This window comes from Dermacentor albipictus, chromosome 5 (assembly GCF_038994185.2).
Source record: "Dermacentor albipictus isolate Rhodes 1998 colony chromosome 5, USDA_Dalb.pri_finalv2, whole genome shotgun sequence".
Taxonomy (NCBI): domain Eukaryota; kingdom Metazoa; phylum Arthropoda; class Arachnida; order Ixodida; family Ixodidae; genus Dermacentor; species Dermacentor albipictus.
The window spans coordinates 149,588,395-149,616,303 of NC_091825.1; the positions used below are offsets into that span (position 1 = coordinate 149,588,395).

Here is a 27,909-nt window from a genome sequence, read left to right on the forward strand (position 1 = left end):
ATATTCATCTGTACATATGTCATGTCATATAATACGTGACTTTCTTGTTATTGTGGTTTCAATTTTGTTTGCTTTGTGTACTCGCGCTATGTACGTTATTTCGCGCAAGTGTTACATTGCCTTTTATGTTAGAGTGAATTGCCCTTTTCATTCCTTTCCCGATAACGCTTTGTATTGATTTAGCGTTTTTTTTAAACACTGTTTGGAAGCATGTGATCATTACAAACATCTTTAGCTCACATTTTTTAACGCTCATATATATGTTTTTTCTTGTCATTTGTTCAATGACGCCCCCCTTACTCAATGCTCCCCTTGGGGCCTGTAAGGTACTTTGAAATAAAATAATAAATAATCTGTTGGTTTACACAGTGATGGATCGATGATTTTGACCAGATGTAGGTCACTCGACAGACTGAGTACTCGGACATAGATCAATTGACTGGTTTGACTGGTATCTTATTCATGGTATTCTTAATGGCTGGCTCCTGCATAACTGCTTTGCCATGAAGAATACAAGAAGGAAACACTAATGACCTCCACCGAGGGCCCAAGACGGAAACGTCTTTACCCTCCACAGAGCAGCTAATCTCACATGTGATTAGATTGTTGGTAATGGAAGAGTGTAGGGACTGAGCCAAGTCTTCTAATAAAGCTATTCTTCACTGTCTTGGTGCTAATGGGAAAGGCTGGCATCAACTAATAGTCAGCCAAGACGTGCAAGCCAACACACATGTTTTTCTTCTTGGGACATGCAGCCTGTTTTAACTCATCTAGGCCCATATTCACGAAACACTCGTACATTAGAATGGTTTGTAAGATCAAATCCCAACCAATGCTGATGCTAGACGTACAGTTAGAGAAGATTGACTGAACAAAAATCTTTGTGAATTCGGCTCTTGATTAACTAGAATCTGGATGATTTCGAGCGAAATATTGTCTCTATCACGTTAGTTGAAACCAAAATTTGGCACATTTTAGTTTCAACTGACGTAGCTCTTAAGTAATGCCTCCACGCCCTTCTTGCCACATTTACCATCTCAATCAGTCGTGCTGTTTACAGAACATAGAAATAAAGGTATAAGTAAAGAAGGAAGGCTTGATATATTAAGAAGTGCAGTGAATCCCAGACCAGCAACTGACATTTATATTTGATTTCATTGAATAAACTCGCGTTTCAGCGATGCATTCATGCGCCAGAAAGCTGTATTGAAGGTGCCGGAGCTAGTTAGCCTAAGGTGTGCGAGTAATATGATCAGTAAATGGTTCCAGGACCTGTTGTATGAACCCTATAATTAAGACACACAAATGAAATAGCGACATTGTGTCGCTTGCGCATAAAGAAGCCACCGTCTGAAACATCCTCAGCATGAATCTGAAGTTGGGAAATTTTTGTGTGTTTTTTCTATACATGCTTCTTCGTTTCTTTGAGTGTTGTGGTATCGAGCTCGCGTTCGGTCAAGTTTCAACTGGTCATAGAGTCACCGCCCAGACTCGTGCGTGCATGCCTGATTGCGTATGTAGACGATTTTTCCAGTAGCAGCCGCGTTTTTCACGTGCGAAGTCGTGGAAGCTTCGGCAGGCAGCATTTTGTTTTGTGCATTGTATTTTTCGTTTGAACAATATCATCGAAAGCCTGCGATAGACACAAAGTGGTAAAAAAAAACAGAAAAAAAGCAAACCACTCTCAGCTGCTCTCTCTCTCTCTCTCTCTCTCGTGTAAGTAAACCGAGTGCCAATGAAAGCCAATAAACAGGTAAAAAGAAACGCGGAGGGTTTTACTCTGGTTTCTGTCCAATACGAGCAAAGCGTCGCCGTTTTGGCACATGCTGCGCTTCTGAAGCTGACGGAGAATAAAGATGCAGCCGCGTGCGCGGCGTTAGTGTTGTTTTCGAATTCCGCCCCGGCGTCAAAACTTTGAGCTGCGCGCTAGGGACCGGACGTTGTCTCGCTGCGCGCGCGTTTCCGGAAGCGTTTCCTATTTTGCGCAGCAGCAGCAGCGGCCAGCAAAGAGCATTAGGAAGATTCAGCTTGGGCTCGTGCATATGGGCGTCCGCGACGAGAGCTGTACCGACGCGAGAATGCCGAAAGGCAAACAGTCAGTGATTTGAGGAGAAAATAATATCACAAAGTGCAGACACCCGCTCCGCCAATGTGGTGTCAGAGGAATAAACGATATGAGAAAGCCCAGCTGGCATAGAGACTTCGGAAACAAAAGCAATGAGGACGGAATGGAAGGCGAAAGCAAAGCGATCAATCATCTGCTTCTTTAGGTTTTCTCGCAAAAGAAATTTAGAAAGGGCTGTTCTTTCCAGCGATGCCGTTTATCTCGCGAGCCTGCATGCTCTTCGATATTCAATGTTTTCAAGCCATCTGCGCTATGAAAGTCATTTGGGAAAGTTAATTTGCTCTGCCCACTCTGGTGGTTTTGCACAGCAGGTTGCGGGTTCGCTTCCTGGCCATGACGGTCTCACTCATACGGTAGAAAAAGTATGAAAACACTCGTTGAAACATGCATACTGATATTTTGGTGCGCATTATAGCGTACAATAATAATAATATATATATTAATATTATAATATATAATAAGCCTTATCCTTACAGTATCAGAAATCTGTATTTGTTGTGCTGTACCGCCCACCGAATGGTAAACTGTACGCATTTCTTTCTTTTCTAGAGAGCGTGCTCAGTTTTGTGTCATTAAATAGGCTGCACATTACAATTGGGGGTGACTGTAACATTAACCTTTTGCAAGATACATATCAGTCACGAGAATTGCAGGTAATTTTGGATTCATTTGGTTGCAAAAACGTTATAAATGAGCCAACACGCATCAGCCACTCTTCTGAAAGTCTTCTGGATTTATTCGTAACTAACAGCATTGAAGACACGATACAATCGGGTGTTGTCTCAGCAGCCGTGAGTGACCACTTACCTATTTATATGTTTTGTAAACACGGTGAAATTATGAAAAAAAGTGTGAATCATTCTGAGTCATTCATTGTTCAAGAGATAAATCCGAGAACATTAAACAACTTTAGGGAAGAAATCCAAAAAATAATTTGGAACCCTGTCTTTGAATGTGTAGACGCTAACAAAGCCTACAACATTCTCATTTCTATCCTTACTGAAGCCTACAGAACCTGCTTTAGATTCAAAATGGTAAAGAAATCCAAGAAGATACGTAAGCCCTGGCTCACAGATGAATGTCTCAGTATGATAAGAAAAAAATATGCGTTGTATTCCGTATTTCTGCAAACAAAAAATCGTGCAGACTTTCTTGCTTATAAAAAACACAGAAACCTGGTGACAAAGTTTTTACGGAATGCTAAAAACAGCTATTTTGAAAACCTCTTGGGGAAACCGGGCGCTCGTGGTAATGAAATCTGGCGCGAAATGAACAAACTATTACAAAGGGGAAGCCGCCAAAATGAAGGACTTGAAATAATAATTGATAATGAAGCATTTAAAGGGCAAAATTTGGCGAACAAGTTTAATGAATATTTCACAAATCTGGTTGATAGCATCCATGATGACACTGCCACGAGCTTCCTGGACATGCAGATTACTAACAGTGCATTTTTTGAGCCGGTATCTCCGGAGGAAATATTCTTAGTATTTTCATCACTAAAAAACAGTAAAGCGCGTGACATAGATGGACTTCAAATAGGACCTATTAAGTTTGTACTCGATCTCCTGGTACCGGTTTTCACCCATCTGTTTAATACTTGTTTGTCTACAGGTGTCTTTCCAGACAAAATGAAGCTCGCAAAGGTTTCGGTGTTGTATAAGTCTGGAGACAGAAACGATTTATCCAACTACAGACCAGTGGCAATATTACCTGTTATTTCGAAAGGTCTGGAAAAAGTTATTTGTAATAGAGTGACAACATTTTGTAATAGGTTTTCGATTATAACGTCTCAGCAATACGGTTTTCGAAAGCAGGTGTCAACCGAACTGGCTCTATTGTCGCAAAAAGAGTACATACTTAATGGATTTGAGGAAAGGAAGTTAACCCTTGGCATATTCATCGATTTTTCGAAGGCGTTCGACAGGATTAATCATACCACTTTATTATGCAAATTAGCACATTATGGGTTTCGTGGAATACCTTTAGAATTACTAAAATCATATCTCGAACAAAGAAAACAGTGCATCGCTATTTCAGGCGAATATTCATCTTTGCTTCCTGTGAAGGCTGGGGTTCCGCAGGGCAGTATACTGGGACCGACCTTATTCAATCTTTATGTTAATGATTTAATAAGCATTAGTGATGAAGCTTATTTTGTTATCTATGCAGATGATACCAGCATTTTCTTTCAGTCCAAGGATATTAAGGAACTCACAAGTTTAGCAAATACTACCCTTGATAGATTGTTTCAATGGAGCACAGTGAATTCCTTAAAAATAAACGCAGCGAAAACCAAATGTATTTTATTTGCGCCGGTGCAAAAGCAAATAAATCGTTGCTTGGATATCTATTTTGACAATTCTAAAATCGAGCTTGCAAAACAGGTTAAAACACTAGGAGTCATTTTTCACGAAAATTTAACTTGGGACGCTCATGTTGACCTTGTAGCTAAAAATTTGGCGAGGGCATGTGGAATGATTTGCAGATTGCGACAGGTGATTCCACCGAAACTCAAGCTTCTTCTATATAATGCCTTATTCCTCCCGCATATAAACTACTGTAACCTTGTTTGGGGGACAACATCTCAAACAAACATTCACAAATTACTTGTCATACAGAAAAAAGTTATTCGCCATATCGCAAATGCCCCATACGATTCCCATACGCGGGATTTGTTTCAGTCACTTAATGTCCTCCCTGTCAAGCATGCATACATATTTAACCTGTTCTTAAAATACCAGAGCAGCTTAAGACGCACAAATGAGCATTTTCTTCGAATGAGCTGCCTCAAAAAATCATTGCAGCTGCCGTACAGCGTAAGGCAAAGAGAAATATGGGATTTGCCATTTTCCCGAACCAATAATGGTTTTAACAGGTTACAATATCGTGTACCATTCCTGCTAAATAGCCTTGAAAGGAGGCATATAGACCCGAGGACCATCACTAGAAAACAATGGAAAGAATTTTTAATGGCGAACGACGGTCTTCAACTTTAAAAAAAAAAGAAAGAAAGGGGAAAAAGGCTAAGGGAAAAATGTAATGTAAACGTTTTCTGTTATATTGCAATCACTTGTTTTTCGTATTACCTTTGTATGATCCTTTATTGTCTGTACAACATGAGTGAAAATGGTCTAAATTGGACCAGAAATGCGTTTTTTTTCCTTCCATTTCCTTTATGTTTTCAGACATGTTGGCCTGTACGTGGGATGCTATTGTACCTGAATACATTTGTCATGCATTCCTTTTCTTGCATATGTTTTCAGACATGTTGGTCTGTACGTGGGACTCTCTTGTACGCGAATACATTTGTCTTGTTTTTTTTTCTGTGAGATGCAACACATATATGTAAACAATATGTATTTACAATGAATGTAAAACCTTCTCGCTGCCAGTCAAACAGGGGCAAGGGCCTCGTCAAGCTGCTTGTAGCAGCTTTTTTGCTCTTGTCCTAGCATTCTTTTTTTCATATGTGGAAGAATGCTGAATAAAGATTTGATTTGATTTGATTTGATTTGAATATTTGGGGTTTTATGTGCCAAAACCACTTTCTGATTATGAGGCACGCCGTAGTGGAGGACTCCGGAAATTTTGACCACCTGGGGTTCTTTAACGTGCACCTAAATCTAAGCACACGGGTGTTTTCGCATTTCGCCCCCATCGAAATGCGGCCGCCGTGGCCGGGATTCGATCCCGCGACCTCGTGCTCAGCAGCCCAACACCATAGCCACTGAGCAACCACGGCGGGTATTTTATATCAAGGGCGAATAAAAAAAAAACAAAAGAAAGACGCAATCATTACTGAAGCAATAGTTTTTGAAGAGACGTATCTGTCAAAGTTGGCAAATAACAGCTCAGTGGATATCCTGTTGAAGAATTTGCACTTTCGTATTTCCTTTATTTAAGCGAGTTGAACTTAATTAAGGCGTTCCCTTTAACGTAGGCCCACCTGTAGCTCAAATAATTCCTGGTAATGATTACTAAACCTCCCCTGTTAAGTTAGATGCAACTTTGGCCAATTCACTTGTCACCATCGTCATCATCACGATCATTTAGGCCCATTGCAGGATGATGGCTTCAAGAGATCTACAATTTCTCGTGTCGTATGCGCTTGACTCCATCCTAGAGCTGTAAATTTATCTATTTCAGCACACCACATAATATTAAACTTAGAAAATTAAACTAACCAATTGAATTTACGTGTCTCGTATATCAGTTGTAGACCTATGGTATACCGTCAAGCGACGTCATGCAAGACTACGCGTTGCTGCTTTGACGGGTGGGAAAGTACTAGAAGAGGAATAAAAAAAATTGTGTGCTTACTCGAGTCTAATCGGGCGAATCAAAACGAAGGCAAAGAAAGTATACCGCAGAGCGCCGCGTGTTTGGCGGTGTTCACATTTCCACACGCGTTTGCGGCGAACGGGGCTCAGCAAAGCCGCGCTCGCAAGCCAGCGTTCGAAACGACGTCGTAGTCATCTTCGTGGGAATCGAGGCCGTAGTTTGTGTTCTGGCACGAACGGCCCGCGTGGGCGGCACTGCCGCGGGCGTGTGTATCGCACGGATGCTCTCGTCGAAGGAGGCGCGACTCGAGCCGCGTTAGCAGCAGCAGGCCGCGTGCGTGCTCGCTCGAGCGGCGAGGCGTTTATTTTCAAGGGCTTCCCTTCCGGGGCGCGCCGGCAGCCGCCGATGGCTTCGCTGGCTGCTCGCGCTTCGGGAGTTTCTAATTTGGCACACGCACCGCATCGCGTGCGTGAGCATTGTGGCTCTGCGGCGGCCACCGCTGCGCAAAGATTGCCAGACCTCCAGCCTCCCAGGCATGTTTCGAATGTCAAGCGCCAGACACGTGCTGGAGCTGTTGGGGGAATAAAAACATTTTAATAGCTTAGCATTAGCAGCATCAAAGGGGAGAAAAGTGTGTATGTGTGTGTGTGTGTGTGTGTTTGGGCACGTGCTTAAGGTAGAGAAAAGATGAAGGAGCTTAGAAGAGCGTGTATGTGTATACGTGTTTATGTTTGTATATGTGTATTTGTGCATGTTTATATGTATGAATGTGTGCCTTGAGTTAGCACCTGAACAACACATTGCAATGTGGTGAACTTGGTCTAAATCGTGGATCCGGGACCTGAAAGAGTTGCTACGTGATGTTAACGCAATGCTCTCGCATTTCTCGCTAAATCGGAGCTTGCGTATTTTTCTTTTCGTTCTGTATCAGGCCCAACCCATCGATGCGCGTGCGATCGAGGACTGCGAGAGATACGACCACCGTTTTCACTACAGGCGGTCTGAACTCGACAACCTCCCGGCGTTCACCAGGAAGGGCGGTGTTGATCGAAGTCCTTAGCCCTATGATCGCAGCCAAGGAGGGGTAGCGATCATGCAGGCGAGGCAGCGGTGCTCTGTGGATTGGAAATGTCATGAAAAACTCCTCTCCCACAACGGCGTCTTGTAGAGGACGGTGAGTATGCCACCGGTGAAGGGGAGTGCCGCTGATGTGGACAGTGTTGGAGGGTCCATAGCGCAATGGGTCGCCCTAAGAAGAGTCTGACGGACGCGAAGCTCGCCGAACAACGCCGTCCTGCAACCGATGAGGCGAAGGATGATCACGTGGCCGAGATTCCCAAGCAAAAGGTGGCGGTTTTGACTACGATTAGCGGGAGCTTTAAACTGATTGACGCTTTCGCATTGTTGAAGTATCCTGAAGGTGCTGCTCTGCCGAAGCCACCGGGCGACGCGCTGGGCGTAAGAAGGTGCTGAGATGGGCGAAGCGTATAGGCACGTATGAAACTAGGGGTCGGAAGACCACGGCGTGCGGGAGAGGAAATGGAAGCAGTTCGGAACGCGAGTCGAGGGCGTTTAAAGTCAAATGCGTGCTAGCGGGAAGTATGCGATACATCAGGTGGTCGCTACCAAGCAACCGAGTAAAACACAAGTGAGTGACATATAAACAAAGAGGGAGCGTATGTTTTCGCGCATATGTACAGCATGAAGAGCGCCTCTTCCCTCTCCCACCTCGAGCACGCGCACGTACATACATACATACATACATACATACATACATACATACATACATACATACATACATACATACATACATACATACATACATACATACATACATACATACATACATACATACATACATACATACATACATACATACATACATACATACATACATACATACATACATACATACGCACACAAGCCCACGCACACAAAATTTGTACCTTCCTCTCAGCCGTTTTCCAATGCAAGCTATCTCTGAGCTTGCCCACCGTGGTCGTCTATCTGAATGAAAATGTATCAGTCTGTCTGTTCGGTGAGCACGCATCATAAAAAAACCTTTAATTATTGCGCGGTTGGTAAAGTGGAGTTAAGGAAACCTACATTTCTGTAGTATAGCAATACTGCAGATAAATTATTCCAGTTTGCAATGATCCTCGGGAACTATAAATATTTGAAAATGGTTGTCCTGGAGTGCATGATACGGCCTTTCCTCAAGTGGGTGCAAGATGAAACATAATGAGAGGCGGTCGTAGCTTTGGTAGGTTGGTTCAAGAAAGCTCCGTCTCGTGCTAAATAGAAAAAAGAAAATAAATAAAAAAACTCAGTGCCCCCGAACTTGTCGCACACACTGTTTTTGTTGTGTGCAGTGCTACTGGTTATCCTGATGATCCGGCAGTTGGGAATCGCGAATTCCTCCGCTCACAAGAGAGCGCGAGTATACACAACGATGCACAGTTTTACGTTTTACGACAGAGCACGAGTATTAGGTAGCTCATGCCTGCGCGCATACTATAGATACAGGGCAGTAACATAATAAAGGGCAGAGAATGTCTTGTAATTTCTGCCCACTTGGCCGTTCGTTGAACTAATGCCTTGGTAAGCTGCACTATGCAAAAAGAGACAAAAAAGAAGAACTGCATAAAATTCTGAGAGGCTTGTCTGGGAAGTTCGATGGCTTCCGCGAAAAAGTAATAAAATAAAATAAAATAAAATAAAATAAAAAGCTGAATCATAAGTTAAACCTATTTGAAGTGTCTGGAATGTACACTCATCAGATAGTTTAATATTTTAGAGTGCTCCGGCGGCAAGGCGGCCTTAAATTTTGGGTTTACTTTGCTTGCTGCGTTGGAAATATAAAGATACGACGAGCATGTTTAATGACGGAGTAAGATTGTTAGAAATAGCTTTAGTGGTTCATGTATAGCGTCGTCACATGAATAAGAAACTGGAGTCTGTTCAATCAGATAAGACTATTGATCCACCACATCATCCTTCACCGCTATGGTCACTTGAAGGGTATACACATGCATACGCAAGAGCCGAGCTTTTAAAGCTGATAAAATAAGAATACTTGCTCTAGCAGAAATGTATCAATACGTCCCGAGCTTTATTTTCTCAGGGCGTTTTATCTATTTTAGCATTCAACAATTTAATGATAGATCTAACCATCGTACGCCTCTAACTATATGGATTTTTTATCAAGTAGGTTGACACCTACTACTGCGCCGTGTAAGTCATCTGTCCCTAACCTCAAGAAACTTACACTTGCGTTTGCTTTGATGAAAAACGGCGTATTTTGCCCTGTAATAATTCACAGGAACGTGGCTTTGACGTGTTAATAAATGAAGAAACACGTCTTGTGCCCCACTTTGTGTACGATTAGTTATTAAGTTCGGAATATAACTAGTTTACAAAGCTGTGAAAAACAATGAAGAAACAAAGGTGGCCACTCTAAGGTCCCCATGGGTGGGCTATTTCGGCTTGCCGTTGTGTGCTTTTTTGTGTGGGAAACTTAGAGAATATTTTACTATAACTGAGACAGCCAAACCGGACGTGTTGTGGATTATTACAAGCAGAGAAAGTGCTGTTGCAGCCGTGGCAGGGAAGCTCGCAGTGAATATGGTTTGTTCAGTCGCCTAGCGTACTGCCATGGCTCCGTCGAGTGCGGCTTCGCCACACTGCTCGCCGGTGGTTAAGCGGCTTCGGGTCTCTTAATCTCGCCAAGTGCGAGACAGCCCATTGTTTTCTCCTAGTCGGTGAAGGGGATCAAACAACGCGCAACTTGCGCGGGTTTGACGCACACAAGTCCATTGTTGTTCGCTAGTAGGGACGTCGTGTTCCCATCGTGTCAGCGACACGGCATTCGATGGGCGCGCGAAAGGCAGCGCGATGTCGGAAGTTGCCTGCAATGACGGCGAAGACACGACGTGGCACTTCATGAGATTGGCGTCGCGCCCACTGCAGCGGCGCTCGTTCTTTCATATAATGCTTGTACTGCACCATCTTATTAGGATTTCTTTTTCCGGCAGAAGCTACTCACGTAGTATATGTGCAAGTGGCGAGTATAGGAGCGCTGCAGGCGACTTAAAAGTGACTCCCAATCTCCTGGTGAAGTTACGGTTATAAGTGAGCTTTCTATATACACATATTCTGTGTTGTTTGATTGTACGCTCATTTCCACAGATAGCAGCCTTACTGCGACAGCGATGTCTAGTTTCTGGTACGGTTTATTTTTTCGTTAGAATATGCTGGAAGGTGATTCGAGTATTCTAACATTACAACGTGCCAAAGGAAAGAAAATTAGAAAAAAGTACAGATTACAGTGCTGACGAAACCTCGAACACATCACGAAAATAACTTTTTCGGAATGGTTTCGGCATTTAGGAATCTTTCTGAACAATTTTTGTCACCTACAGTTAATAAAGTCTAAGCATGCGGGGCGTCACCTTCCTTACTGTTTATTCGTTCCATTCCAATGCGTTTTCCTTTGAGATGTCAGTCTCTATCGGGCCAGCGTGTCCCTACACCATTTGGTTGGTTCATATTTATTTTAATATTTACGCTGAATACTCTGCAGAGAGGAACAACACGCCTGCGTATATATAGTGCTACGTGTATGGAATAACTATTTAACGATCTCAACAGACAGATTGGACAACCAAATATAGTCTGAGAAAAGGAATCTGGGACATCGGTTCAATCCGGCGTCTGTACAGGTGCCTTTAAACATGCTGTTGCGCCTGTTGGGAGCATGCTTTACTTACTGCTTATATAGGTCTTCATGTTGACCGAACAGTGTGAGTAAATAGATACGCAAAGGAAAGAAACAGGACAGCATCTCTATCCCGTATGTTCTTTCCGGGCGTCCTTTTTAGTATTATTTTTCGGCAGCGATGCTGCTGCTTTTAGCAGTCGCCGATTGTCGGCATTTGTGTGCGTTACACTGTCTGTAAGCTTCCTTCTCTTCATCTAACTTAAACTATAGTATCAGCTACTGGGGTTTGACGCCTGATATACGCTGCTGTATTTTTACCTTCTCAAGTTTTTTTTTGTCACATCTGTTGCAAATGACATCCTCCGCCGTTCCATTTAGGAATGAATACGTGTTTCCAAAGGAAACGCCCCATTCGCAGGCGACGCAATTGATTAGGCACATTTGTGTGACGGCCCGTCATACGAAGCTCAGACCTTGCCCTTCGGACCGCTCAATGAAAATTGGATGACAAAACTTTTAGAAAAGATAAGGTCGTGGGACAGTGGCCTCGTGGCGTCCGGGATTTCAAAAGTCACAAGAACGCTGCTGCGCTTCTTGAAATGCATCACCTATATGACGGCTTGTGGTGGACTGAACGATGAATGCTTCAGCGTGGGTGTGTGTGAGTGCGGGATGTGAACTTTTTCTCTCTCCTTCTACCGATCTATCAGTCCCGTTTTCCCTTTCTCCAGTGCCAAACAGCCAACCGGGCTCAACATGGTTAACCTTCCTAGCTTTCCCTTATCACTTTTTTTTCTAGTTTATATTAGATAGCTTTCCTTTTTCACGTTACGTAATTTTGCAATATACTCAATAAGATATGCATAACCTATGCTATAGTCCTGCACTAGTTTAAACAAAAGAAATGGGTAGCTGCTGTTTTGAAAATGAAAAGTTGAGAAACCACCATAGAGGGGAGGCAAAGGAGTGCGATGTGCGAGATGAAGAAGGGTGCACAGGTGAGCTTGTGCGGAATTCGGGAACCTGTGCAACGTCAAAATACTACCGTTGTGAACGACCGGGGGCCAAAGCCAATAAGCTGGGACATCCATCACAGGCTTCAGCAACGGGCGGGAGCCTGGCGCGGTTCAAATTTTAGTTTTTGTGAGAAGTATTTCGCCAGTGCGCTGCACCGGTAACGGGGGGGTGCACTCAATCACCTTCTTTCGTCGTCACGTGTTGCAAGCGCCACCATCGGCCTCACGTAGAACGACGCATGGGTATTTGAGAAATGCAGCACGCAATCTTAAACCTTGCGGCTGATGTTCAACGATCTCTACAAAGCACAGGTGCATTCGCTATCGCTCTAGCCTGGCTCAGGGAGCACTGTGTCGGGTGTTGATCGACGCAACCCACACAAACTTTAAAAATTAATATATAGGGGGGGGGGGGGAGGGGTTAACTTTCCAGAACCGTACAGTGCATTATGATGGATGCCGTAATAGTGGGATACTGATTAATTTGGACCACCTGGGGTTCTTTAACGTGGACCTGAATGTATATACACTAGGATTTTTGCATACCGCGTCTATCGGAATGCGGCCGCCGCGGCCGGTAAACGAACCCGTAACCTCGTTCTGAGCAGTAGAACACCATGCATAGCCATTGAGAGTTACCGCGGCAGCTATGAACTACCTTAAATTAAAGATCAATTGTCAGACTATCAAAGCAATCCTTTGTCAATTCGTCCGACTGGTCCGTATCGACAACGTCGTTTTTTTCTCTATAGCGACATGCAAGAGCAATGCCCGGCCATTCCCAATAACGAGCATGTCATTGACGACGTATGTGGACCAATTACAAAGAGGTTTGCTTGTAGAAGCTTTACCACGAAATTGCGACTGATTGGTATACTAAGATGAGTGACTGCACCCTTAGGCTTACTATACGAGTGCGATAAAGCTTTGGTCTGGTGTATTTTCGTCTATGGTCATCCATCCCTGTCAAATAGGAAGAAAACAGACATTCATTTGTGCGTGTGGTGTATGCTTGCGTGAAAGTGCGCTTAGCTACAGAAACGCGACATTATGGAGGACATCGCAAGCACCACGAGATCCTTCTCTGATGAGCAGCCACACAAGCTACTTTATGCAACTGAATGTAACAGACCTGAGTGCCCGTTTGTACACACGCTGTGCCTCGCTGAGTGTGCGTGACGGACATTACTCTCTCTTTGTCTCTATATTTAATTCACCCTCTTCACATGTAGGGTAGCAAACTGAACAAAACCTAATTAACTCCCCAGGCTATTATCTATATACCTGTCCTTCTGATTCTGCGCATCATGAGTTGCTAGTTTAAACTTCACCCCCCCTTCCGCCAGTTTTTAGCCTGTTATGCGGACAACAGGTACTATTCTAATGAATTTTCTTGACCTCCTTTCTTTTTATTTTTGGTCTTTCGGCGTTGACTAATCTGCCTCATTTTGCAGGGCACGTCAGATCTGCAGAACTTAAGTGAATCAAGTCTTAAAGAAAGCAGTAGTACCTTTGCATTCTTCTTCGTCTGAATAACTCTCTCCTTTTATTAAACTTTACGGGCAGCATATAAAAGGGTGACAATGCTCGGGCCGTATTGTGCAATCGTGAAGTGGGTCGAGAGCCAGCGAGCCGTCCGTTAAGCTGCGAGAGCGTTACCGGGACAGCGCTTGGGAGGCGGAAAAATGCGCTTCGACGATGCGGCTTGCAGGTACTCCAGCACGGGCTGACGCTTTACTCTCGTTTGTTTTTAGCGCCTCACTGCAATGCTGCATGTTTTCAGCCTCTGAATTCTGAGCCTCTGAATCTGAATTCTCTGTGACTGCAGTGGTAGGATGATTTCTACGAGGTGGCGAGGGTTTGTATAGAGCTGCCCGCCTTTCTCATTCGCTCACGGGGCCTACTTGTGGGATAATCCTGGCTCATGTAGGATCCGCCTCAGTGCACGCAACTGCAGGATAGAAGGAAGCTTGCACGGCCATTCGCGCCCTTTCCTATCCGTTATAAAAACACGGTGCTGTTCGGCCACGGCGCGGTACAAGGACGCCAAGAGGGGATGACACATGGGCTCGTGACCCGAGCATGCACACAGACACATGCACACGCACGGTTATGGCTGTAGTACCGCCACGATCGAGCTGTCACGCTCTAGGGCGCGACCGTAACTCAGAGAGCACAATCGGCGAACACCCCGCCTCGTTGCCCCAGCGCTTCGAGGAAGTCAGCCGCAGAGAAGTCGGTCGTCCGCTGCGAGGCGCCCAGGCGGCCCCTCCAATTACACGGACACGATTTTGTAAAGCTCATAAGGCACTTAGTGCAACCAAGGGTGAGCGTTGCGGTGTCCCCAACGTGAACGAGGCTTGAGCAGTGGCGTAGAATGACAAAAATAGGGGTGGCATACAATTGGCAGTGAAAAAAAAATACATTTTCAGTGTCTGCCATACGATTGGATTAGACTGCAATGTCTCTCGTTGCTGCTTTTTTCTTTGAGCCTTTGCTGTCAAGATTGTAGTCATGCGTTCGCGACCGTGTGGAGGCCCCTTCGAAAATAGCGACTGAACTTAAGATTTTTAGCGAAACCTGAAAAGCTTTAGAGGTTTGCCTGGTAGCATTTCTAGCATGCCAATTCAAACAGGTAGGATGAAAAATGAAGTACAGTACACGACACAGATACGTAATATACACAAAAGAAATCACAACATTAAAAAATGGCTGTGGCTTAGGTAAGGTTAAGCCCAGGATGCGAAGCATACTAGCCTCTATTTTAGTTGTTGAACCACTGTTTAGCCTGGTGAACTGCTGTTGCTTGGCTATATTTGGTTCGGCTAGACGAAGAAACAACTCATGCATTACTGCTTCGCCTTCAAGAGTGGAACGCGACAGCGTTCCCGTCGACCTGCCAAGGGGTGTAAGACAATGGGCTACAGCGCAGCGACTACGCGACCCGCATTGGACGCGGTGAGCGTCGAGCAAAGCAGCGTTCGGCGCGGCAACGAAATGTGCGCCTGAGCAAGAGACGCACGCCTTAGAAACAGCTCGTTTCTAAGGCAACACCGCATTCACTAGAGGCGCTTTTGTACCGCTTTGAAGCATCGTACTCGTGGCTCAGTGGTAGCGTCTCCGTCCCACACTCCGGAGACCCTGGTTCGATTCCCACCCAGCCCGTCTTGCAAGAGTTGAGCCAAAGCCACTTCTGCTCTGTCGTGACGTCACGGTGTCACGTGGTTTCATGGCGACACCGCCGCGCCTGAGGAGCTGGGTTGAGCTCTCGTAATATGCTTCGCATAAAAATAAGGAACATTCAGTGGTGATTTAGCGGTAAATTTGAGAGAAATGCGTCGTTATTATGCCGCACCTCTTTAAGGTTCCGATCCCCACTTTAACTCAGGTTCAGCGCGTAGCAAAGTGTTGTTCAGGAGCTCGCCGTACAAGCGTCCTGTCTCTGCGAGGAGGGAAATAATGCAACTGACTGTTATACAGAGCCATGTATATATGTATATATATATATATATATATATATTATAAGAAGCCAACAAACACTGACACCAAGGACAACATAGGGGAAATTACTTGTGCTTAATAAATGAACATAAAGAAACAATAAATTAATGGAAATTAAAGTGGATGAAAAAACAACATGCCGCAGGTGGGAACCGAACCCACAACCTTCGCATTTCGCGTGCGATGCTCTACCAATTGAGCTACCATGGCGCCGCGGTAGCTCAATTATATATATATATATATATATATATATATATATATATATATATATATATATATATATATATATATATATATATATATATATATATATATATATAGTGTCTGATATGTACTTCGCTTATGGGCCACGTACATCTCTTAGCTCACTTCCTCTAAACAAACCGTGGGAGCTTTTATTTCGGAATGCACGTGTATCAGGAAAAGAAAAACAAAATAAACAGAACGCAGACCAAAATGGTGTAGTCAAAGGGGATACATGTGAATTCCACATGGAAGGCTTGTCCAACAAGACTTCCACTTGCTCAACAAGGCTCCGGGGCAACCGTATTTGCCGAAACAACTTGATGCGCATCAATGCATGCCATGTGCGGAACAGATTTAGGCATTCGATCTTCGTTTAGATGACGCAAACTTTACGTTTAGAGCGCTTCACCTTAATAATGAAACAGACGATGGGCGCACTGGTGCTGGAGTCTTACATGCTTTGCCCCGACCTAACCTCCGCCTTTTACAAGAGAAACAAAAGATGCGACGTAAGAACAAAGCACAAGTTTATCTATCTCCTCACGCACTGAAAAACCACGAGCCGAAAACAAAGCCGTCGCCATGCAAGTGCTTCACCGTCTCGGTATTGCGGACGACGGCCGCGAGTCTTTGGGCGAGCGAGCGGTGAAAGTCGTTATCTGCCCGGCGAAAGGCGATGCAAACACATCAACCGCTGTTGTCGCGCGCCCATTCATGCAGGACCAACGGACAGGAAACGGGCCCCTCCCGGCTCTTAGCGATCGAGGCCCGTTGAGATATGGATGGCCCACTGCGATGGGGAGCCGGTGCGTGCCATCGTCAGCAGGATGGTGGGAGGCGGCGCGCCGGTTACGGGCTTTCCCTCAGCAAATGTGTGCAGTGCCTTTGGAATCTGGGGCTGAATCAACAATGCTTTTCGTTCGTAAGGGCTCGTTGCCATCGGACGACCACTTTCGCTACTATACATGCTCAGCATCCGGATTGGTCAACTATAACGCAAAAAGTTTTTGTAAATACGGGCCCTGAGGTCGAATTTACAAGGCATCTCGTTCGTAAGTGCGCTTTGCCATTTGTCGGCAACCTTCGCAGAGACTATGCCCAGCGTCAGAATTGGCGGGAATTTTCGCTTACGAAAAATTATAGCGTAAGGTATCTTTGCCTGTACGGGATCTGGGGCAAGATTTACGGAGATAATGCTTCGCAAGTAGCCTTTGCCATTTGACATTTGCGTTCTCTAATAATACGTCTAGGCGTCTACATTGGCTCAAATTTTCTGTTGCGAACAATTCTAGCGGAAGGCCATTGTTGAATAGAGGCCCTGGGGCTAACTTTACCGTATTGTTTAGTGCTGTACTCCATTAGCCGGCCTCGATGGCTAAAGATATCTTCTACATCCCGATTGGTTGTCATCTGTTATAACGAACAGTTTTAGTGTAAGAACGTTTTCGTGAACACAGGTCCTGGGGCTGAATTCAAAAAGCGCTTCGTTCGCAGGGACTGCTTCCCACTGGCCGACCACCTCCACAAGTATTTCGAACGTCACGACTAGCTGGCACTTGCGCTGACTAGCAGTTCTTACCTACGAACATTTTTGTGTATGCGGGGTCCTTTGCACCTTGCTTCAATAAATATTTTCGTTCGCACCAATGGTTCATCATTAAGCGGTCGCCTTCTGTATTAACACTGCCGTCACCACTATTGGCTGGCCCCTGTTCGAGGACATATTCTCGATTTGTCAGTCTCGTGGATAACCTTGCTTTCGCATTACGAAACCTTCAAAGGGGCACCTCGTCAGAATTCACTGACATCCTTTCAGTAGCACTTGAGATGGGACACAAAAATAACTATGTATGTGAGGTACGTCTTACATGTCGTCCAATTAGTTCCAGCTTGACTTAACTCAACTGTGAGCGAACGCTTGTCCTTTCGTTATTCTATTTCAGTCTTTATTTTTATGTTATTGCAGTCATTTCACTGAACGTGACGCAAGCCCACTAGTCCATTCTGTATGTAGATAGAAGTTACGACACGATGAATCAAGTGCTGGTTGATCAATAACGGCTTTAGAGTCTGAAAAAGGCAGTATTTTTACTCCAGCTTCGAACTTGTATTAAGTTCTTCCTTGTTGAGCAGTTCACCTGGCATTCGTACTGTACGGTAACTGCAGCATTATCCTGTCGGCGCCGCCGATCATAAGGACGGAGAAAAGTGTACTGTCCTAGTCATCCACTTCAGAGTGATTTTCAACGTATTTCAAGCGACCAAGCCATTTGTCCTGAATTGTTTAAGACAATCGAATTGTGTACATCTCAAGTACACGCGCCTCCTATTCGAGGTCAGCAATATATTTTTCTGCCGGAGTAGGTAGCTCCACGAAGGAAGAAGGCCGATGAATCATGTGCCGCATTTAGGTATTCTCGACTTAAATTCTGAGCGGGTTTCAACGGCTAAAGTAACATTGTTCTTCCTCTCTCAAGCTTTCATTCTACGCAGGCGCCGGAGAATGTTGAGTGTTGTCCAATGGCTGCCGTGCTGAGTTTCAGACCCTAGCAATCACCGTGTTGTCGATCAGTTGTTCTTATTTTAGGCTGCCTGATACAGAGAGCGTCCTGGTTTCGTTTTCTCTCGTTCATCTTGGAATTTTGTGCGAGTACTTGCTCGGTATTTCACTGTATAGTAAAAGACACCGGCGAGCCATATGGCGTGCTTTGAGAACTTGTTCTTCCCAGGCTTCGTTCACGGTGATAATTGTGCTGCTATGAGCGATCCCTTTAAAGTGCTGTGGTGGCACACACCGTCAAGCACGTTTTGTTTACCTTTCCAGTTTGCCTCAATCTTTAAAGACTTTCAGATGCAAAGCTTAATTATGTATAGAGGGAAAGAGTAAGTTCGGTGTATTGCATGTTACTCCTTCGTTTTTGCTATGAAGTTTTCAGCAGCCTCTTTTAAATCTCCATAGTACTTCCACTGTATCGGGCCCACGACCACATTTACCTCTAGATGGGTGCTGTAGCATTCCGACGGAATTTGCCCAACGATTCCTGTTTCTGTATTATTTCCGTTACGACATGCCACCACTTGTCTTTATAAAATTTTCTCCTATATACCATGTCTTCATGCAGATGCCATGCTGTGACTTCTGAAAGTAGGGTCACTTCTCTTCGAGTTATCATAAAATTTTCTCTTTTGATTTCATTCTTCGCTCTTCGATCTATTTCGGTAGTTGGCTTCCTTTCGAGGGCACCTGTCCAGTATACTGTTTCTGTGTATCCTGTCCACTGTATACACGCGCATACTGTCCGTCAAGCACACTGTGTATCCAGTATAGAGCTTCAGGTCGCGTTGCGCGGTTTTAGCACGCTTGGCGAGAGAGACCTGCCTGGCTCAAGCAGTTGGCTCGTGCCCGCATTTTGCGGGACCTGCTGCAGGCGACGGAAGCTTATCGCAACGTCAACAAGCCGTCCTGGGTTGCAGCCCTAAAAGCCTCCCCGTTAACCACTCCGCCGGCGTCTTTGTTAAGGGCGCCTGCCGCTTGTTCAAGGTCGGCTTCCTCCGCTAAAAGGGCGCCCTGTCTGTGTGGTAACAAGCCGAGAGTGGTCCGCGTTGGCTTGCGCGCGGTTCATAAAAGCGGTTTGAACGGAAAGCTCTAGGCGGGGAAATATTTTGACGTGGCGTGTATGCTATGTTTGTCTGCAGCTGTGGAAGTGCATAGATAAGGCGGGCACGTCAAACTTTGTGAACTGCTGGCTGCCAGTGGAAAGGGATGAGTAATAACAGGTCGGAAGGAGGCCTTCTGTTATCACGTGCCATATTGTTCGCTGGAGGTAACACAACCGACAGGGATGTCAGTCAAACAAAGTGCTTAGTCACTGCGCGAAGCATAGTGGTTTAAAGAAGAGAAGACTCATAAAGACGTCCGCTTTTCGAAGAATTTCTTTGTTTGCTTTCCGGCTAACGGCCTGCAGATGAATGCTAGTCGGGGATCTTTTGGTTGAACACGCAACATTTACTTGTAATACCAGTGCGTATAATACAGGCAAGTTGCCAGGTATATATTGCAACGTATTGCATTTACATTTGAGCATTTACTTAGACGATGCCGTTCTCAGTTCAAAATCGATATTCCTGAACACATTAGGAAGTGCCCACAGGGAAAAGAAAGTGCTGGGGAACTAAGCTCAGAAAATTGCAATAATAATATTTTATGGCATGTGAGCTAGAACTTACGCGACAAAGAACTTACAAAAATTTTTGTGAGTTGGGCGTAGAAATTACATGTATATAAGCTTACTGTCATAAAATATTTTTGATAAAGGAAGACAAAGACAAAATATTCGATATTGGTAAAATATGACTGGGTAACTATCTGGTTAACTTTCATTTCGCGCAATGTGTAAATAAGCTAAATGTTTAATTCTTAGCTTCAGTCATCATATCGTTTATAGCAATGCTCATCAACGCATCTTAGCACAATGACTAGTTTTATTGCCTCTCAGTGTGACGTTTGAAGGTCGGTGGCTACCGACCTTCAATCGACCACTTCATGACGGTGGCAATATTGACCAAGCAGTTTCCATTGTTTACTACCCTGCACCAATTATTTTATACCGGTAATTGATGCAAACTTGCCAGTTGTTTATACATAAATAAGCCAGAAAGCTTACAGCAAAGTTCAGCTTTGACGTAACTATTCGCCAAAGATAAAAATGATTTTTTTTTTTTGTTGAGAGAGAGGCATAGGGGCACAAGAAAGCGGGAAAGCTTCTGTTCAATAAATTTATCCACGAGAAGAGACAACTGCATATTTTCTTTGTATGAGCACCGAAATGGTGCAGTATGTTTCTAGCAAACAGTAACTGAGAACGTCGATTTGGGGCGCTATAACGTAAAACTATTCCAAACTTTTCTATTCCAATTCTGCTATCAGTCCTCCACGATTGGTCAAAAACTTTTTTCGACCACCCTCCCTTCACCTGCCTGTCACGCGACGTCACGAAAACCGCGATACTTCCCCATCTGATATGACATGTACACACCGATTATGCATGATTTGACAGAAAAAAGAAAAACCATTATTTCTGATTCGACCCCTTTTCGCCATTAGCCCTCGGCTATTGGTAAAGAGTTTTCAGGCTGCACCCACTTCACCTGCCTGTTACGCGACGTCACAAAACCGCACAAACTCGCCGCGTCAAAGTGACGTGTACGCGATAAAGATGCATTAATATGCCGAACAAAAGTGAATTTTCTTCGTAATAGCCACAGGCTGCCCCGTTCCGAAAGGAATAAAACTTTTCTGCCCGATATCGCTGAGACGCTGGCTACTTGCACCTGCCAGAGTGCATGGGTGTATTTGCGTATAAAAAAGCTTGGTGCGTGGCCGTGTAACGCTTTCGAGCCCTTTCGGCACGTTTACCACCTCATTCTGCCAACTCTTCTTTGCTGAGGGTCAGTTTTAGCGTCATTCTTAAGCTTCCGTTGCATGCCGCGGCGATTTTCAACCAGCCACCACAAGCTAAGTAATGGAAAACCGACCAATCGCAGACGCCGGCACCACCCTCTTCATGCGGTTATCGATTTTCAGTGCACTGGCTCTGCCCCAGTGAATCCCTCTCCACTTGAGCGTTCTCCTCGCCTCTTATCAGCCAATTAGATACGACAAGCCGCTCAGTGTAGGCAATGTTATTCGTTTTTCAAGCAAACAAAAGTGACCTCCTATGATCGAGGAGAGCGTTTGTTTGGTCTGTTCAGACAACCCTGCGCGTGACCGCCCGGTGCTTGCGTCGGCGGTTACGCAAATTTGACGTCAGGAGATTGGAATAGAAACATATTGGAATAGTTTTACGTTATGGGGCCCTTGCATTTGTTCGTCATTTCTATATTCATTATTAAACCGTCTCAATGCTTCTGTACATCTAGTGACAGATTACATATTCTATTGTTTTCTTCAGCTGCTAGTTGTGTTTGTCTCAAAGCTCAGGTTCACATTGTACCAGGTGTTTAGTCGCGCCCACTACAGCTCCCATCTACTCATGGGCGTAAATTAAGGCGTAAAGCCTGTTCTTGGACGCCTTAAATAAATAAATAAATAAATAAATAAATAAATAAATAAATAAATAAATAAATAAATAAATAAATAAATAAATAAATAAGTAGGTGTTGACGATAAATGCTGGCAATACAGTCTGCACGTTTGGTGCATGTGCTTTTATTTGCTCACGTTATTCCTGCATATTCATTGGGTAATTAAATGTTGCCGAAAAGACAAAAGTTGCCAAAATTTCGAATATCACCCACTAAATTATTCGACCCTAATATCTTGCCCTCCTCCCCTCTCCCCACTAATATATTGTTTACAATTGGCACCGTACAGAATCTGTACACTTGCGAGCATCGATTATCCTAGTTGTTTATCCCCGTTTGCCTGGCTGCATTCAAAAGACATTGGAGCCGCTAGAGAAACTTGTAGTATAAAAAAATTATTGCGTCTGTCTAGCGTCTCTCGAAAATCTAGGAAAATAATGATGTAAAAAAGAGTGACCATCAACTGACTCAATCATTTCCGCCTGTATTCCGATCAGTATTCTTTAGCTAGCTGCACTGCAATGCCCACGCGATAACGTGCTACTTGAGATCTGACGTTAACAGAATTGGTTGCAGTACTCGTCAAGCAGACGAGAACAGGCTCCTTTTTCTCCTTTTCTTCAGGGTTAAGAGTGGAAGGGACGACATACGCTTCAGGGGGCGGAGGAAAACGAGGCCGCGCGTACGAAATTTTTTCCCGACTTCTCCGCGCAGATAATTCGCCGGCAACACAGAAGGGCTTTCTGCCGACATTGCTCGATTCCCAGAGAAATAAAGAGAGCCAGGGTGCGGCCCAGTGAACATGGAGGATCGCGGGAGAGGCGATTGCGCGGCACATCAAATAGCAATGTTTCCTCTGAAGATTCTGAAAGCAAACACGCCGGGATGAGCTTTGTCACGAGCGTGAAAAAAGAATGCGACAGAGATAGGTTTCTTCTCCCCTTCTTCCGAGTCGCTAGCAAATATTGGAAGCATCCTTGCAAACGAAATAAACCTCGTTCTGGGCTGGAGTTTCGTCGCGCCTGAGGACACATTCCGTCTCACAGAAACCGTGCAAGGCTGTTGAAGTCATAGTTTCCGAGTCGGCTAATCAGGAAAGCGAATTCGCGAAGCTGTTCGCACCTGGTGACCGACGGTGACTGCAGTCGGCGCCGACGCTGTGACCATTGAAACAGAACATTAACATCCTTTTTTAGAGCGCCCAAGAAATGAAAGACTCGTGACTGCTCTCGTGAAATTATATTATTGATCCAGAATGCCTCCAGATACAATTAGTATTGATCGAATAGATTATTCGAGGTCAGTCAAGTACGATGTCTAAGGTGTAGCTAATGAGAAATTGTTCCTAAGCCGTCCAATAAAAGAAGGTCTTATCCATTAAACCAACTACTGACGAAACAAAATCAAGAAGCCAGTCACAATCAAAACGAAATATGTATGGCAGTATAATAAAACAATTTTATTCCAAATTTATTCCTTTTCACCGAATTCGTAAGTGGCACGAGCAGCATTTCAAATCACGCCAGCACTAGGATCGGCACGCCAAGAAAGGAACATGACGAAGCGAAATGAATCTTTACGTTATGCCGGCCCCGCATTAGAACGAGGTAATATAAACTGCTGATTGGTTGTCACTAGAACCAATTTTTAGTTTCAATCAGAACAAACTGGTCAAGTTTTTTTTTCTTTTTTTTGCCAGATAGACCTCAGTGTGTCTTACCGGGTACCTAAATCTAATACATTTGAGGGAACAAGGCCCACTAGTTTGCACACTGAATAAAATATTCAGGTATTCATCCCCACGCCTCTAGATTATTGCTATAGGTGGTGACATGTGTATTGTGGAGGAAGTGAAATGTCAGTAATGCCCGTGTGCGAGAGGATCTTCTGTGCCCATTAATAATCGTGCATGGTCAAAATTATGTGGGGCACCGCCTTTGTGACGTGTCTCAAAGACTGTGGCAGCTAAACCCATTCAGTTATCGTTGCATTTTTCTGTACTGAAACCAAATTATTCGAAATTACCGGGCCTAAGGCCGTTGATTGACGTGTACTTTGTAGCACCACAAAAGTTATTGATACAAGTCTAATTGATTGTTAATAACTGAATGATATTATGTATGTGAGGCTTCATTAGGAAAAAGAAAAAACTGCCGGAACTGTTTGCAGAGCAACTTTAGACACCTCGTAGGCTACACTACCTCCATATAGACATTTCACTTTGTATCTACATGAGTTATAGCTTTTTTGTAGACACTACTGGGGCCAACTTTACGAAGCTTTTTGTTCGGAAGTGCATTTTCTTGGGACATTGGCCGGCTGCCTTCGTTGTTAATTTGTCTCACATCTTCATTAGCTATAACAGTGGCTCTAACGAACTGTTTCAACATAACGACTTGTTTCTTATTGGGAATACGAGCCCTGACTCACAGCGTAAACTAATAGGTCATGAGGTAGGAAGAGGAAAAAAAATTAAAAGGTGTTATTACCTGCGGCTTGTTGAATACTGTCAAGCATAATTATACCGCTAACCATAAGCCATTCAAAATTAGTCGACTTGTTTCGTCAATCAGTATATTTTCTCGAGATAATGCAGTAAAACACTAAACAAGAACAGTCAGTATCTGTTTCTTTAAGCTGCCTATAAAATATTTGCTTTCTCGAGATAGTGCAGTGAAACACTAAACCAAAATAGTCAGTATCTGTTTCTATAAGCTGCCTATAAAATATATGCTTCGATGTGTATGAACCTTCAAGAAATTTACGAAAAATATTTTTGTGTTAACACTTTCTTTCTTGAAATCTGCGCGAATAGCTTTTATTTAGTTGCGCCCTCTTCATCAGCCGACACCGGCGTTAGCAATGACAACGTTGCACGGTATTAGCAAGACAGGGCACAGGAAAGAACAGAACACTGAAAGACGAAAAGACGGTGGGGAAATCGGCCCTGATGGAGGCACCGCAGTCGTTGTTGTTCCTGCCGTTTGTCCCACTCAATGTGGCACACTTCGAACGTTCTTCTTTTTTTGTTTCATTTTCTTTTTGCGTAAACAGGCTCTTTGCCGCATCTTCCTTGCTTATTTATACAGCGAGTAATGAACGGCTGAAACTTGGGACTACGCCGCGACAACGCAGTACGTTGGAGCACGAGTCGAGTGACAAGTCGAGCATTGTCGTGCTCAGATTGCACTGCGTGGATGAGAAGGATGCAAGGCTTACGCTTCAGAGGCCGAATTCCCAAGGCTATTCTTTCGCAAGTGCTATTTGTCATTGGGCAGCCACCCTCGCTGATAATATGTCCAACATCAGGATTGGCTGGAATTTTCTCTGACGAAAAATTCTTCGAACGCCTTCGTGAAAATAAAATGAGAGGCATTGTTTACAATGTGAGCATTCATTATAGCTTTCGTGCTCGCATATCGAGGTGTTATGTCATAGTTGCGTGGTCAGTAAATAAACATGGTCGAGATTAAACTGTCTGAACATTACGAGTTTTCAAGAAGAAGGGTTCGTGAGGGCGCCGGTAGCTTAATGATAAAACGCCACACTTGGGATGCGGGCGATGTGCGTTTGTCTCTCACTTGCGGCAAGCTGTCTTTTCGTTCGCTTTTATTTTCCTTTTACTTAATATTTATGCACTTGAATTAAGATATAATTGTTGATTTCTCCTATACTTTCTTTGGCTTCAATGACTGTTTGCTTGATGGGGATGTCTCTAACAAAATATCGAGCTCCTTATTCCTAAAATCCCCCAAAATCAGTTCTTCTTATTCTTTTCGCTTAACCAGAAAGGAATATCAAACACACACACACACAAAAACATCTTAGATTGCTTCAGTAAGCACCTGAGAACGCTGCTTGCGTCCGTTAGAGCGTTAGATAAGGGATGCCGCGAGTCGTCGGGCTCAATACGAGGTTAAGGCGGAGGCTTTCTCATTACGTTGAGTGTCGACGGCCCAATGGAGAGTATTGGGGCTCTGTTTGATCCCAACGTGAAGAAGCTAGGAGATTAATTCTTTCTTACACTCCGCCTTATCTCCTTCCCGCTTCGTCTGATCTCGCCGAAGACATCCAATGATAAACAACAGTACACTATCCCCAATGTGAAACCACAGCAGGGAGGCTAAAGTGAGTGAGAGAACGATAAAAAAAATTACGCGTCGCAAGAACTGACGCTGTGGATAAAAGGCGACACCGCTGCACGCGTAAGTTCCGCTGCTGTGGCTGGCTTTGACAATATAATTAAATGTGCTGCCTGATAGGCAAGTTAGTACATTGCACATTTTCATGGACTGTGCACACGACCGCGACCTCGGTTTGTTCAGGACTCTTTAAGACTGATACCGGGCCGAATACATTACCAAAATAGGTCCCTTGCGGCTAGAGATTGAATATGCAACATAGATCGAGGGACGCATTGTTATTATTATTATTATTATTATTATTATTATTATTATTATTTGTTTTGAACCCATATATACAATTAACATGAAAGGGAAAGCCAGAAGCAGGCTGGCAACTGTCAATGGGATGGGCACAACGCCTGCCTACTCTTCAGTAGGGAGGTGACAGCAACACAAGAATGGAAGATAGGAAGGAGGTGAGGAAAGAGGAAATGAAGAGCAACAGAACAAATCTAAAGAATAAAGTAGAACACACAGTACAGATAACAGTAGGGCAGGTCACTAAAGGTCACGCTACTACAGGGTGTTGAATAGAATAGTTTCGATGCTACAAACGTGAACCTAAGTTAGTTAACTCTAGAAAAGTAAGTAGAGCGCGATGAGCCTGATCGCGTTTAGACGCACAACCACTGGGGTACAAACATTCGTTGAGTGTCGTACCAGCGCGAGGATACATTTGCACATGAGGATTGGTTTGTTATTACGGGATTGATAGAAAGCAACTCGATATCTAAGGTAAATCTAGCTAGTTAAAAGAGTTGCCTGAGCACAGAGAGACGCATGCAATTGTTGAAGTTGTGAGCGTTGTTCACGTAATAAGGAAATTTTTTAAATGACTGCAGTGACAACATTGAAACGAGTTTTTGACACAACGGTCAAGCGTACGTCTTGAGGAAAATTTCTGGCACATGTAAATGAAGCTTTCCTTTTTAACAACTTCGCCATTTCTCCCGAAGGGCGAAGCACTGACTGCACCAGCAAGGTTTAGCGTTGCGCTTGCACTTCTCGAACTGTGTTCTAACTACACGTGGGTCTGGCTAAGGCGAACACGACATGCGTGGGTGAGCCCCAATTTCCGACGCTCTTAACATTTTTAACGCGCCGTGTAAGGTCTGTATTGACATCGCACAGGCGCCACTACGCTGCCCGTAATGAACCGCGCCAGTAAAATTGCATTTTCATGGTTTGAACACTGATACTGCTTTGAATTTTTGATATTTAACTGTATTGGAAGTTTTAAAATAAAAGGCATGTGGTGTGAATGTTGTGTTTCATAAGCTGTGTTTGTAGGCTGACACTTTCGAAAATCAAAGGAAACATGTAATAAGGAACGTATACCTGGTAATAACAATTTTAGTGATTGAATAGTGTATCAATATATCCTGCATATGCAGGATGTATAAACATATAGCATGCATATAGCTAAATATATGCGGAGCCCCGCGGCAACAGCGACAAGAATTGCGAAAATCCGCCTGGTGTGTCCATACAGGTGTTATCGCAATAATAAAATCTATACCGAGGTACGACCAACGTTCATAGTGCACGTCAGTACTATAGCCCCCTCCCGCATTATTTCAAACTGGAGACTGCGAGGTACCTTGGATAAGTAAATGATAAATATATAGGTATTATTCAGGAGCATTCATACTGGTCAAGAAGGTCCCGGACACATAACTTATGCTAGTAGTGAACGCAGTTGCTTTCTTCAAAAAATAACGAGAGACCAACTCTCACAATGAATTTGAT

At 44.1% G+C, this 27,909-nt stretch overlaps 1 protein-coding gene and 1 long non-coding RNA gene across 3 annotated transcripts in view; one reads left to right on the forward strand and one right to left on the reverse strand.

Moving 5' to 3' along the window:
• Window positions 1-27,909, reverse strand: part of LOC135915278 (rho guanine nucleotide exchange factor 5-like) — a 311,708-nt gene that overhangs the window by 249,439 nt on the left and 34,360 nt on the right. The gene's annotated exons all lie outside the window — the stretch shown is intronic.
• Window positions 1-27,909, forward strand: part of LOC135915282 (uncharacterized) — a 269,809-nt gene that overhangs the window by 214,717 nt on the left and 27,183 nt on the right. Inside the window, exon 2 of the long non-coding RNA XR_010568571.2 lies at window positions 7,341-7,583. This is a non-coding gene — a long non-coding RNA (uncharacterized lncRNA). The remainder of the gene's footprint in view (window positions 1-7,340; window positions 7,584-27,909) is intronic.